Raw genomic sequence first — 12543 nt, forward strand, 5'->3', positions numbered from 1 at the left:
AATAACCAAGCTACAACTTCATTCTTAATTGTCTCAATGTTGAGAAATGGCAATTCATGTCAATTGCTCTTTAACCCTTTAGCACCTAAAGCGATGAAACCGCCCTGCGTATTACTACCTAAACCTCTCGCAACTCCCTGGATTTTAAACACGATGTAGCTCTCGTTCTGCGAAGCCTAGCAACAAACGATAAACAGTGACGTAAAGCTTGGAAAATCCCCTTTTAGATATGACATTATCTTTTGTCAAAGATAGTGTAGTAGGAAGATGTTACACTTCGCTCAAAAATTAGAGAACCGCTCGAGATAGGGCGCCTCTCGTGATGAGTAGGGATAGACGAATCTGAAACATGAGGAGCGCAATGGCAAAGCCCAACGAAAATGGTGTTTTCGGTAATAAATTGTTTAAATAAGCCACAAAAAACATCAAACTTCTTTTTTGTCTTTATTATACAAAGTTAAAAATTAATATGATGTTTTCATACTGTTTTTGGATCTTTTTAATTGTTAATACATTTATTTTGAGTGAGTTTTGGCATGACATGACTGTAAACACTGAGCTAGGATCAGGAGGAGGCTTACGCGCGCGCCTGTAGACGCATTCATGAATGGATGCTGGTCATCTCGTACCCAAACCCATAAAAACTCTTACCCATCTTGGTAAACCCAGTGAGCTGTAAGCCGAAGGCTAGAGGGCGTACTCCAGACTGAAAAGTGATTCCAACAGGAGGGGGAACCAACAAGATGGCGGCCGTAAATGTGTTAAAAAACATTATTTAATATAAAAAATAATAATCTAATATAATACATAAGACCACATAAATTACAACACATATTCTTGCCAAAGCACAGTGAAGTTTTTATAAAATTAAATATATTGTTAATAGCAATGGAATGAATAATTTCTTGGTAATCTAGCATTTTTTGTATAACGAGGATCATATAGAATGGGTTTGCGTTTATATGCTTAACACGCTGCGTTGCCTATCGTTCTCACGCAAATAGGCTCAACACAGGCGTGGCAGTGCGTACAGTGTAGGGCATATCTGATTGGTCGATTGCAGCCGCCCTCTTGTTGGTTCCCTCTTCATGGAGAATCACTTTTGAACTGCGATAACATTAAAAGATTGCCATCCAGCCTTCGGCTATTACAAATCAAGTCAAGTCTGAAGTCATAATGCAAATTTTAGTGTATACAGTATTGTTGTTGGCAAACAATATATGATTGATGAATAAATGATAGCAATTCTTCTGCAATTTCAATATTTTTTATAAAGCAATTTCTATAAAACTTTAGGGGTAGAATCTGTAAATTCATTTCTATAGAAATTCAATAAAACTAAAACCTTTTATATATAGATTCTATAGAACATTTTTTGTAAGGGTAGTATAATAAAAGGGGGTAAAGTAGGCCTCCTCACGGTTAATTTTTCCTTACCAATAATGAACTCATCAGCTTATAATTAATATTATCATCAATGTTAGGCATTACATAAATCATGGCATATAAAATTACAATGAATGCACGAAAGTTCGGAGTGTTACAAGTTATTATTAAATTATTAAAATTAACAATAATTGGGTTTTTTTTCAGTAAAAAAACATACTCATAGTCCTAAATTCCTATAATGTTAGTCCTACTGGTACCGTATTCATTGTATATGTTTCCCCTTATAGACAGATCGACTATTTGTATAATATTATTGATTACAATAAATATTGATTGATTGATTGATTACACATGCCATACTACCTATTCTCTTTTATTACCCATTTAGAAATAAACCATACATAATCAATTATTATATAGGCATACACATTGTAGGCCTATTATTACCACTAATAGGCCCCTAATATATTTATTCACTCTGATGAAGAAGTGTTTCTAAAGCTAGGTATTAAATTATCTATCTCTGTCCAATGATAAACAATTAAATGTAAATAATTGTTAAAAAGTTCAGTTGATTTGCAAATAAAAACATTAAAATAAAAGAAATAAAATATGGTAGATATTCCAGGTACCTAAACAATTCCAGGTAATTGAAACACAAATTTGTATTCCAAAACATAAAAATATGATTCATTTGCACTTTCTATAAAGATAACAGTACATTTTATATGTTAATTCGTTTTAAATCTCAATTTTACAGTCATATTATTCTTCTGTTATATAGCCTATTTCCTATATAATAACCTTCCGTACCCTTGAAATAGGCGCCCATAGTGTCTCGCGTTTATTTGCATTGATCGAATAGGAAGTGTAACATCTTCCTACTAGTACTACACTATCTTGGCTTTTGTGCCTTCTATTTGACTAAGTGACGTAATTTCCGTTCAAAGTTCAGAGGTTGGATCTATTGTTTTCGTTTGGAAAAAAGCACAGGCCGGAACCTCATGAACGCGCAGCAACCTCTCGATTTCTTAGAGAAAAAAGACGGGTTTTTATTCAAAATAACGATTTAGATTTATCTGCCAATAGTGATATCGATATTTCACAAATACGTAGTATATTATGCTATTGAAATTAGTAAATTTTAGGTTTTGTGAAATAATTAGAATTTAAATGATATGTCCCGTCCGTAACAAAAATGTCCCGACCGTAACAATATATTTTTGAAATATGATATTTTCATCAAAATATAAAATTTTCAAAAAATGTGTCACAATATAATGAGATATAGTCCTCAGGAGGAAAAAATAAAATATCAAGATTTTTGCATAATTACTTTTAAAATAAATGTAAAAAAACCACCTAAAACGTCGCGGACGGGACATTTATGAATTTGAAATGCATGTATGAAATTTTTTTTTTTTTATCTTTTGTGGTTAACCACCACCTTTATTCATTCAATGTTACATAAACAACAATTACAGAATCTCATATATATTTACATTATTTTCTGCATATTTTTTGTTATGTTATCTATTATAAAATATATTGCATATTTAATAAAAAGTTGTTTACTTATGAAACGTTTGTTAAATTATTTATCATAATTTGTGTGTCTTTCAAATTATATATATTTGTATATATATATAATATCAATACATTCACACGTATAGAAATACATACTGTATATAAAATATATATATACATACACACATATATACCCATACAATACATACACATATGCATAAAATTAACATTAAAACCAGGAAAGATAAAAAAAATATACACAAATATAATACATTAGACCTATATACACTGGCATAAAAAAACCTATAAAAACTGTCAAGTAATAAAATGTAAATGTATACACAAATTAAAAGTATAATATACGTATACATACAGACAATATACTTTATTTCCATTAAAGCTTACTGAAAAAATTCTGACAGTTTTTCTTTGACGTTAGCCCATTTTTTCCTAGCATTGATAATGTTACATGTGTATTCATTCTTAATTAAATTAAAAAGTTCTATTCTGTATAGGTTCCATATTGTTTTTTGTACATTTTCGTTTTTCAACGTTATTTTATATGTTATACATGATTTATATATTGAAAAACAGAAATTAATTCATTGATGAGTTTTTTCTATTTGTATTTCCAGTAACTATATTAGTCCAACTTGAAAAGTTGTGTTGTGTTTCGTTATAACAGGAAAACACTTAACAATTAGTCGGGTCAAAATATGAAAATATAGGGCCTAACCCCAAAAAAATTGCAAGAAAATGTTTTTTGATGTATTACAATAAAATATGGTCTCAAAAAACATATATCAGAAGTTTACTCAAATCGGACTACCGCAAAGGTTCAAAATTTGACGTTAAAAAAGATGGCCGCAATTTTTTTTAAATCTGTAACCGCTTGTAGTAGATTATTCTAAATATATATGTTTATATTTACACTTTTTGAACATTGTTCAAACATGACCGGAAATTCCAGTTTGTGACCTTTGACATATATGGCATGACGTTTATATATCTACGTAACTGCAAATCACAGAGTCTTGATATTGGTGTCAAAATGTTCAGAACATACATATTTATATTTACCCTTTTTAAACATTTTGTTGAAACATGACCGGAAATTCCATTTTGTGACCTTTGACCCATATATGGCATAAAAAAATGTTCATATCTACGTAACTAAAAATCATAGAGCCTAAATAATCGAAAACACAAGGTTTTCCCTTTGACACGATGTGTGTCTAAGTGCATAAAAGCTGATTATAGGCTCTTTTGAACCTTTGCAGTAGTCCGATTTGGGTAAACTTTTGATATATATTTTTTGAGACCATATTTTATTGTAATTCATCAAAAAACATTTTCTTGCAATTTTTTTGGGGTAATGAAACAGTTTGACTTGACTAAATCATTGAATCGAACTTTCTCCAGGCTGGCTGAATTGAATGTATAAAGCATATGTTTTTCGTTTTCTACTTCTATTTTACATTTTTGGCATTTATCACTATCAGCTAATTTCCATAGTTTCAATTTTTTTCTAAATGCTATAATTCTGTGTAACAATTTAAAGTTGAATTGGGCAACTTTTACAATATGTTTTGGTGTTTAAAACTTTATTACACCATATTGTGTGCCAATTTAAATCGACTCCAAATTCTTGTTCCCATTTCACTTGTGATCTTGGGATAGAGACTTTATTATTAATAAGATATCTATAAAACGTAGATGATTTATTTTGTTTATAGAATGTAAGCATGTCTAAGGTTTTATCTATTTCATTTTCAACATTTGGTATTTTAACAATTGTTTTCCATTGATGCGGTATGGCATTGATAACAGCAAAGTATTCAATTAACCCGTTTTTTTTTATTACATAACATTGGAATCAACCTTTGATATGTTATAGTTCATTATCAACAATTATATCATTGATTGTTTTGATACCAGAATTTAACCAGGAGCAGAAGTACATTGATTTGCCATCCAATGTTACATACTTGTTTTCCCATAATTGTTGAGATTTAATTTCGTTTACAGTGTGTGGTTCTGTACTTAACATGTTATTTAGAATCACAACAGCTTTTAATAATTGTTGATAGAACACTGGCATATTTTTAAAAATTGTATGATTTTCAGTATTAATTTTACTAATCTTAAGTGTACATTCTATTGGGTACATATAATGTCTCGGGATAAATTTCCATTTCCCAGGATCTGGGCTTAGCAAACGTATGCATGTATGAAATTAATAAACAACAAAATTTTAATTAATCACTTGATTATGTATTATTGAGACATAAAGTAAATATATTTTCAAATTTCCCGTCCGTAACGTCAAATTTTAATATTTAATATTCAATAACTTAAAAAATAAATATCAGAACAATAAAAAAAATGTTATTTAATAAACTTCAACATTTCTACATTGAGAAATGGCCAAGAGTTACATCAAAATCAGTAAATGAAATTTTTCAACCTACGGACCAAATACTGTGGAATGCCCGTAATAGTAGTGAATGTTTGTGGTTGTTAAAACTATAGATGGAATATGCTGTTACTAGATCCATGTTATTGGTTGTAACCCTTCACAGTTGTAGAGAATGTCATTGGTAATTGATAAGAAACAGAAAACCTTTTAATACGTACAAATATAGTGTAGTGAGTGTGTCATGTTGTTTAAAAGTGTACAAATAAAAAAACGAGTCTGGGAAAATCTGTACTTGTGATTTGTTAGGAGCGTGGAGGAGATACCTCCTTGTAAATTCCGGAGTGCATGTTATTAGTCATTTTATATGCATAGATAGAATATTGGTCAAAATCAATATAAGGCCAAAGAAAATAAATAAAGCAAAAATATTTTGGGAAAAAAAATAGCAGACAAAAGATTTGAAGATAGAATATTCATGAGTGCAGTAGACATTCTTTTTTTCACTATTTAGTTTTAGTTATCTGTAATATGCCTTGAAATGTTTTGATAAGGTGCAATATAAATGGTTTATGTATGTATATAATATGCACCAAAAAAAAAAATTAATAATTGACAATAAAGAAGCAAATGAAACAAAACTGTTAGAAGGACGTTAGATCTATTTGACATTTGAAAATAATTTACATGAGACAACAATTTATCAGATTTACTTTAATGTGTGTGTGTGTGTGTTTATCTAATGAATTAATTGTCATCATGACATTGTTATTAAGAACAGTATGTAGAGGAATCATTATGAAACAAATAAATTCATTTTAATCAGAGATATTATGTACTGTGATCTGATCAATAGAACAGTTGTAGTAAGTGACACAAAGCTACTCCACAGTAGTTAAATACAATGATTGCCTCTATCATCTTATGCATAGCTGTGATTCTATGATCATATAGCATTAGCTGTGATTGAATATGCAAACAAAATGAAATTAAGACTCAACAATTTGTAACTATAATTGATGGTTCGGTCCTCCTAATCCTATTATTAAAAAAAGGCATACATATCATACATCACATACCTTCTACTATATATAAGTAAAAACATTACTTTATTGGAGATAATATCGATGAAAATGTACAGAATAATGGAATGCTATGATACTAATGAAAGTTGTCTCAAAATAAAACTTTATAAATCGTACTGAACATTTATTTAAATTAAAAATGTCCTCATTGTTTGTATATAATCCTGTTTTACTGTTTCACTATTGTTGTAATATCCTGTAATTATCACACTTTTAAATATTTGTCAAACAAATTTAGTTACAAAGTGACAGGTTATTCCAAAGTGATACAAACTTTTCATAAAGTGCATTGTTTATTACAAAGTGTGACAGTATACATCTTCTTTATATGATATTTCATAATTGTTTTCATCATCATTGTGTTCATTATACTATACATGCTATACCTTTTCATCTATGTTGTCAGAGAATATGACTAAACAATCACCATCTTCAGTAAGGCTTTAAAGAGATGATACTTTGGACATTAAATCTGTTTCTTGTGTTAGATATTTTATGTGGGCATTTTAATTCATAGAAACAATTCTGCTTTGCTATGTATCAAATTTGTTATCTATTGCTGATAACAAATTGAATGCTTGAATTATATGTAATTAGCATTGGTTATTGACAGAGTTGTACAATTGGAATCTTGCAGACAATCAATTGATTGTGCTAAGTGCTGCTTATTATCTAGCCTACTATGCACATAAACAAAAATACATAATAGATGTATGTAATTATTTGTTAATAATTCATGGGATTAAAAATAAATGAATTAATGAAAGCTATATAAGAAATTGTTTTCCTTTCATTTATAGACCAAACAATTTAGTATAATTCAAACTAATATCGAAGATTAAGGTTCACAGTAGATGATTTAGAACTAGAGAGCAATGCATTATGTAGAAATTTAAATGTGGCTTACATAAGAATTGTTGGCTACACTTGTGTGCACCTTTGTCAATGTATTGTTAAACTAATTTAATTGCTTATTAATTTCTTGATTATAACCACAATAATGTTAGTGTTAAGATTTAATCAAAGCAATTTTTTCTCATAAACTGTTTAACACAAGAAAAATTACACCAGAGAAAAGCCAAAATTCTGGGAGGGCAGAGGACGCTAAACAAGTTTTGTTTTGTTATGTGACCTTTTAGCAATTTATAATCAGTTTTAAATAAAGCAAGATTTTAGCTAGAATACTGTAGACTGTTGAAAATCAAAAAATAGCTTGATACTGTATTTTGATTAGCCCATAAAAATTAGAATGTTGTAGATTGTTGAAAGCCCTAAAATAGCTAAATTTAACCAAAAAATGACAAAGATATATGAGTAGCAAGCCAATAGAATTTAATAGGCTTGAATTTGGTTCCTAAACCAAAAGATTTAAAATAATAAAAATGGTTCCAACTAACATTTAACACAAGGCTGTAGGAGCAACTCAAAATAATTTTAAATATGATATTAAATATAAGATTAAATATTAAACAACTTTAAATAGGATCTTCAAAATTATACAGAACAATATACCACCAAAAATATGAAATTGTGTATAATATATTGTGTGTATTGTGTATATATACTGTAGTACTAGTGCTAAAGCTCAGTACGGTACGTGCCTCTGGGCCTATGTTCACTCTCTCCAATATCAGTTTTTCATTAATCGACAATTTAAAAACACATCATCGGCATCAGGCCTCTATCAATTATCAGCATATGCAGCCTGCCTGGATAAAGTTTTTTATCACAAACAATATAAAATAATAAATAGTTTTCGTTTGTGTTTTATATGCTTCTTATTCACTCGCGAAAAACATCGTAACACACATTACAAACGAACTACGACGTCGGGATGTCCATGCAGCATGTTTGTTATTGCGCGATATTTTCATCTATACACATGCGCAGTTTGTTTGTTTGTTCGTAACTGAGCATGTCTCTATTCATAAAAAAAATTCTCCTTAGTTGGGAGCATGTACATTTACAGATAATACGCGATTTACAACTACTCGCCTGTACAATTAATAAGCCTCCTAACAGAAAACTCGTTTAAATTTATTTGAATGACGCGAAAAAAACGTCGCTGATGGCAAGTAAAGGCTGGTTTCCTGTCGACGTAAGAGTAGTCAGTATTTCTAACGTCAGTTACGATTGTTACGTCGTTTTTACGTAAGAAACCAACATTTGACAGGAAACCGCTTACGAATATTTTAATGAAATCGACGTAAACGCAAGAAAAATAGACGTAAAGCAACGATCGACAGGAAACCGGGATATCGAATCTCCTCTGATACGTTGATTTATCGTGAATTTACAGGAAACCAGGATTTTGCTTGCGATCACTTGCGTTGCGTTATTAACGATTCTTAAACCTGGTTTCCTGTCGACGTAAGATTTGGAAATGCTAACGTTTGTTACATCTCTTCCGTTAAGTTGAACAAAAGTGAACGTCGTTTTGATCGTTCTGAACCGCAGGCACACGAGCCGATAACGATCCTTTCGTAAAGTTGACTTTTTTTAACTTCAAGCGCTTATGGTCGTCTATGTCGAAGCAATGGAATAGGATATATAGGCCTATTTTTATTAGATACGAAAATACACACAACAAAACCACACTAAATACATTCCCTTATCATACAATACATAGGCCTAGGCTATAGCCTATCATAAAATAAAGTCACACAAAAAAAAAAGAGATTTAATTCCAAAGCTAGCCTATAGGCCTACAGATGGTGGTCCACTTAATTGGGATAGGCCTAGTACTAGGCTAGTAGTATAGGAGGCCTACTACTACTAAGCACTAGGGGCTTAGGCTAATCAGTAGGTAGGCCTAAAAAAGGCTTTAGGCCTAGTAGTAGGCCCACTAGGCCTACAAGAAGGCTATGGTCTAGGACATTTTTATTACAGACCTAACTACAGTAAAATAGTAGTGGTTATGCTGTAGGCATGTTCCGTTTTATGTAGACTAGGCTAGGCCTATGTACAGCATATGCCACACAGCATGTATAGCCTTTCTAAGCCTAGGCTACCTACCTGAAAAACCATTTCCTGACATGGGCAACCATCGAGCGAAGCGTAAGAAAAAAGTTCAACTTTACGTAACGATCATAGACGACTGTAAGCACTTGAAGTTAAAAAAAAGTCAACTTTACGTAAGGATCGTTATCGGCTCGTGTGCCTGCGGTTCAGAACGATCAAAACGACGTTCACGTTTGTTTAACTTAACGGAAGAGATGTAACAAACGTAACAAACGTTAGCATTTCCAAATCTTACGTTGACAGGAAACCAGGCTTTACGCTACATCGCTGTCACTTATTATAGGCTGGCGACGGACGAAGTTTGATTTTTTTAGGACAAACTATTATAATTTTGTGAATGATATATTTTTTGTTTTCGCAAATTGACAACTCCAATTGCAATTTGCGAAAACGCGAATGGTTAGCATGAGCATAGACTTTATGAAAAACTCCCTCTACGACAAAACTTTTTTCAAAATTTTCAAAAATAGGGGCGGTGGAGAACGGCAAACAAAAGAGTTTTTTTTTGCCTAATATACAATAGTATAATAACATGGATACTACAGTAGTGTATTGTCAACTAAACTGATCTTCCCATAGAGATATTATATAATATCTATGATTTTCCTAAAGTCTTATAGTACTGGTAGTCATATAAATTCTAAAAACAGTAGTTTAAATTTATTGATTTGTTTCACTGAAGGTTAAATTAATGTTATGAACTGTGTGTATGACTTACATTATTCTGCATATTGACATCAGCTCCACCCTCTAAGACCAGTTGGCAGATGGTTGTATTACCTGCTGAAGCAGCATACATTAATGCTGTAGTGCCATACTATTAAAAATATTAAATAATAAACAAAGTTACAAAACATGTACATCATATTCCTTAATATCTAACACACAAAAAATGACTAATATTAATAATCTTATAAATATCCTTAATTTAATAAAAGTTAATATTTTTTCAATGTTGAAAATAATTTTTCTAATAACAACAATCAATTTTAAATGATTATTTCTACAAAGCATTGTAAAATATATTGTTTTGTGTAAACTATTCTTATGATCAAGGTATACTTGAATTCTAAACTATAAAACAGATTATACTATACTATATCATCTACAGTATAATCAATTTTATTTTGAAATAGTTGGATTGAATGCAAACTATTGTGTAAAGAAAGGCTATCTACATGTTTTAAACAATTTTATTTATAAGGTTTTTTTACAGTGCAATTATAATATAAAACTGGACAATTTATTTTAAATTTCAAATTGTGTTGTAGCTGTTAATAACAGGTTTTCACTATTCAATTGCACCACTCCAACTTGTAATACCCGTACTTGTTGATAATCATTTAGGCCTACTGTTTATTAGTGTGTGTTTTGTGTGTAGGCATTTCTATTTTATACACAATTGTTGACAGTGTAAATCATAACCTCACATTTTATTCACAATTATTTAGTATATATTTTCTATCATATTATTTTGTTGTGTAAAAAATATAAATCTATTAAAATTTTTAAATCAATAAAATTAATCAATTAAAACTTAATGTCTTTATAACAAACATTGTATAATACTAATTTTCAGCATTGCTTTGATATACATTTAGGATCTATGAAATAATAACAGACAGTATGTTATCATAATCATTGAAAGAATAATAATTATTATTGCTATTATACTATGTTATACCGACTGTAGTCAAGTACTAAAGAATAATAGATAACTTAGGCCTGAACATAACATACTAATTATGTGCCAGTTAAATGAACAAAAATTGTTTAAGCTTTTATTGTGATTATTTGCCATCATTTATAATAAGTTTAATTTGTTGATTCAGTTAACTATTTATTAGTGTATATAGTGATAGTATGTCTTAATTATATTATCACAATTATTATGAATTGTATAGTATACCATCTACCAGTCATAACCCTAATCTATTTCATTCCAAAAAATTAAATAAGATTATTATAGTTATACACAATTTTTTTTCTTGTGAACTGGGTTTGTTTATTATCACTCTCACAGTGCTAAAATATTTATAAAATTATCTCATAAGGTTGATTATTTAGTACATCCATCGTGAAATAAATTAATCCACAAAATCCCTCTTGATTCTCTAAAAGAATGAGGATAAACATAGTTCTTGGTATCGATTTCTATAGTTTATTTACAATGTGCCTACTGTGTAGAGTTCACCAATAACTTCAAATATTTCAGAATCTGAAGGAGTTTCTCATACATTTCAAAACTAAATTTCAAAAACACAACATAGACACAAACATGCAGTACAATAATAAATATAGAACAAAGTGATAGTAGACTAAAACAACATTATATTAAATATCATTTTTATACAATTTTTAAAATGTTTAGAGGATTAATGTTTAATATATTAAGATTTGAGTGTCATAAGGACTAAATATCAAACAGGTTATTTGTAATTTAAATATTCTTATGTTTCCTCATCATTATTGTTTCAAATTAATTAATCAAATTTCAGCATATCACCGGGCGGTTTAAAAATCATGTTCTACGCCTGTTGTGGTTTATCTTTCTCTCATGTTGCTCAATCTTAAGCTATGTCTACACTATCACTACATAAGTTTGACAAAAAAAGTGTGCTCTATGCCCAAATATCATCATCACACACCATATATGTGTGCACATCACATTTATTTCTCACATAAAGTTTGATAGTGGTAGACAGAGCTTTATAATGATCTACAGTAGTTCAAAATTTTGAATGTTATGTAATATTATATAATGGGTGTGGCTTAAGTAATGGCATCATTATATTGTTCAAATTATATTTTATATAGTTCCGTGGTTTTGTACATGTCAGCTTTAATTTAATACCAAACATGCCATATTAATTTGATTTCTTAAACTTTCCCACGAAGTTATGTAATATATAATAACGTCATTATATTGTGAAATTATATTTTTCTCATGCTAGAGGTATTTTACATGTCATAAGCTATGATTTGATAACAAACTTGACATATTTATATAATTTATATTTTTTAGATATTTTTACATAATACATTATGACGTCATTAAATTGTTCAAATTTGTGGGCACCCTTCTAGAATTGTTAGTTAGGTCCT

The 12543-nt window shown here is 29.8% G+C and overlaps 1 long non-coding RNA gene across 1 annotated transcript in view; it reads right to left on the minus strand.

Annotated features, from left to right (window-relative positions):
* The window catches only part of LOC144835494 (uncharacterized), a 204989-nt gene extending 194752 nt beyond the window's left edge, over positions 1-10237 (minus strand). The window contains exon 1 of the long non-coding RNA XR_013611084.1: positions 10157-10237. This is a non-coding gene — a long non-coding RNA (uncharacterized LOC144835494). The remainder of the gene's footprint in view (positions 1-10156) is intronic.
* Positions 10238-12543: the final 2306 nt, after the last annotated feature.

Source organism: Antedon bifida, chromosome 2 (assembly GCF_963402885.1).
Source record: "Antedon bifida chromosome 2, ecAntBifi1.1, whole genome shotgun sequence".
In the NCBI taxonomy this organism is placed as follows: Eukaryota; Metazoa; Echinodermata; class Crinoidea; order Comatulida; family Antedonidae; genus Antedon; species Antedon bifida.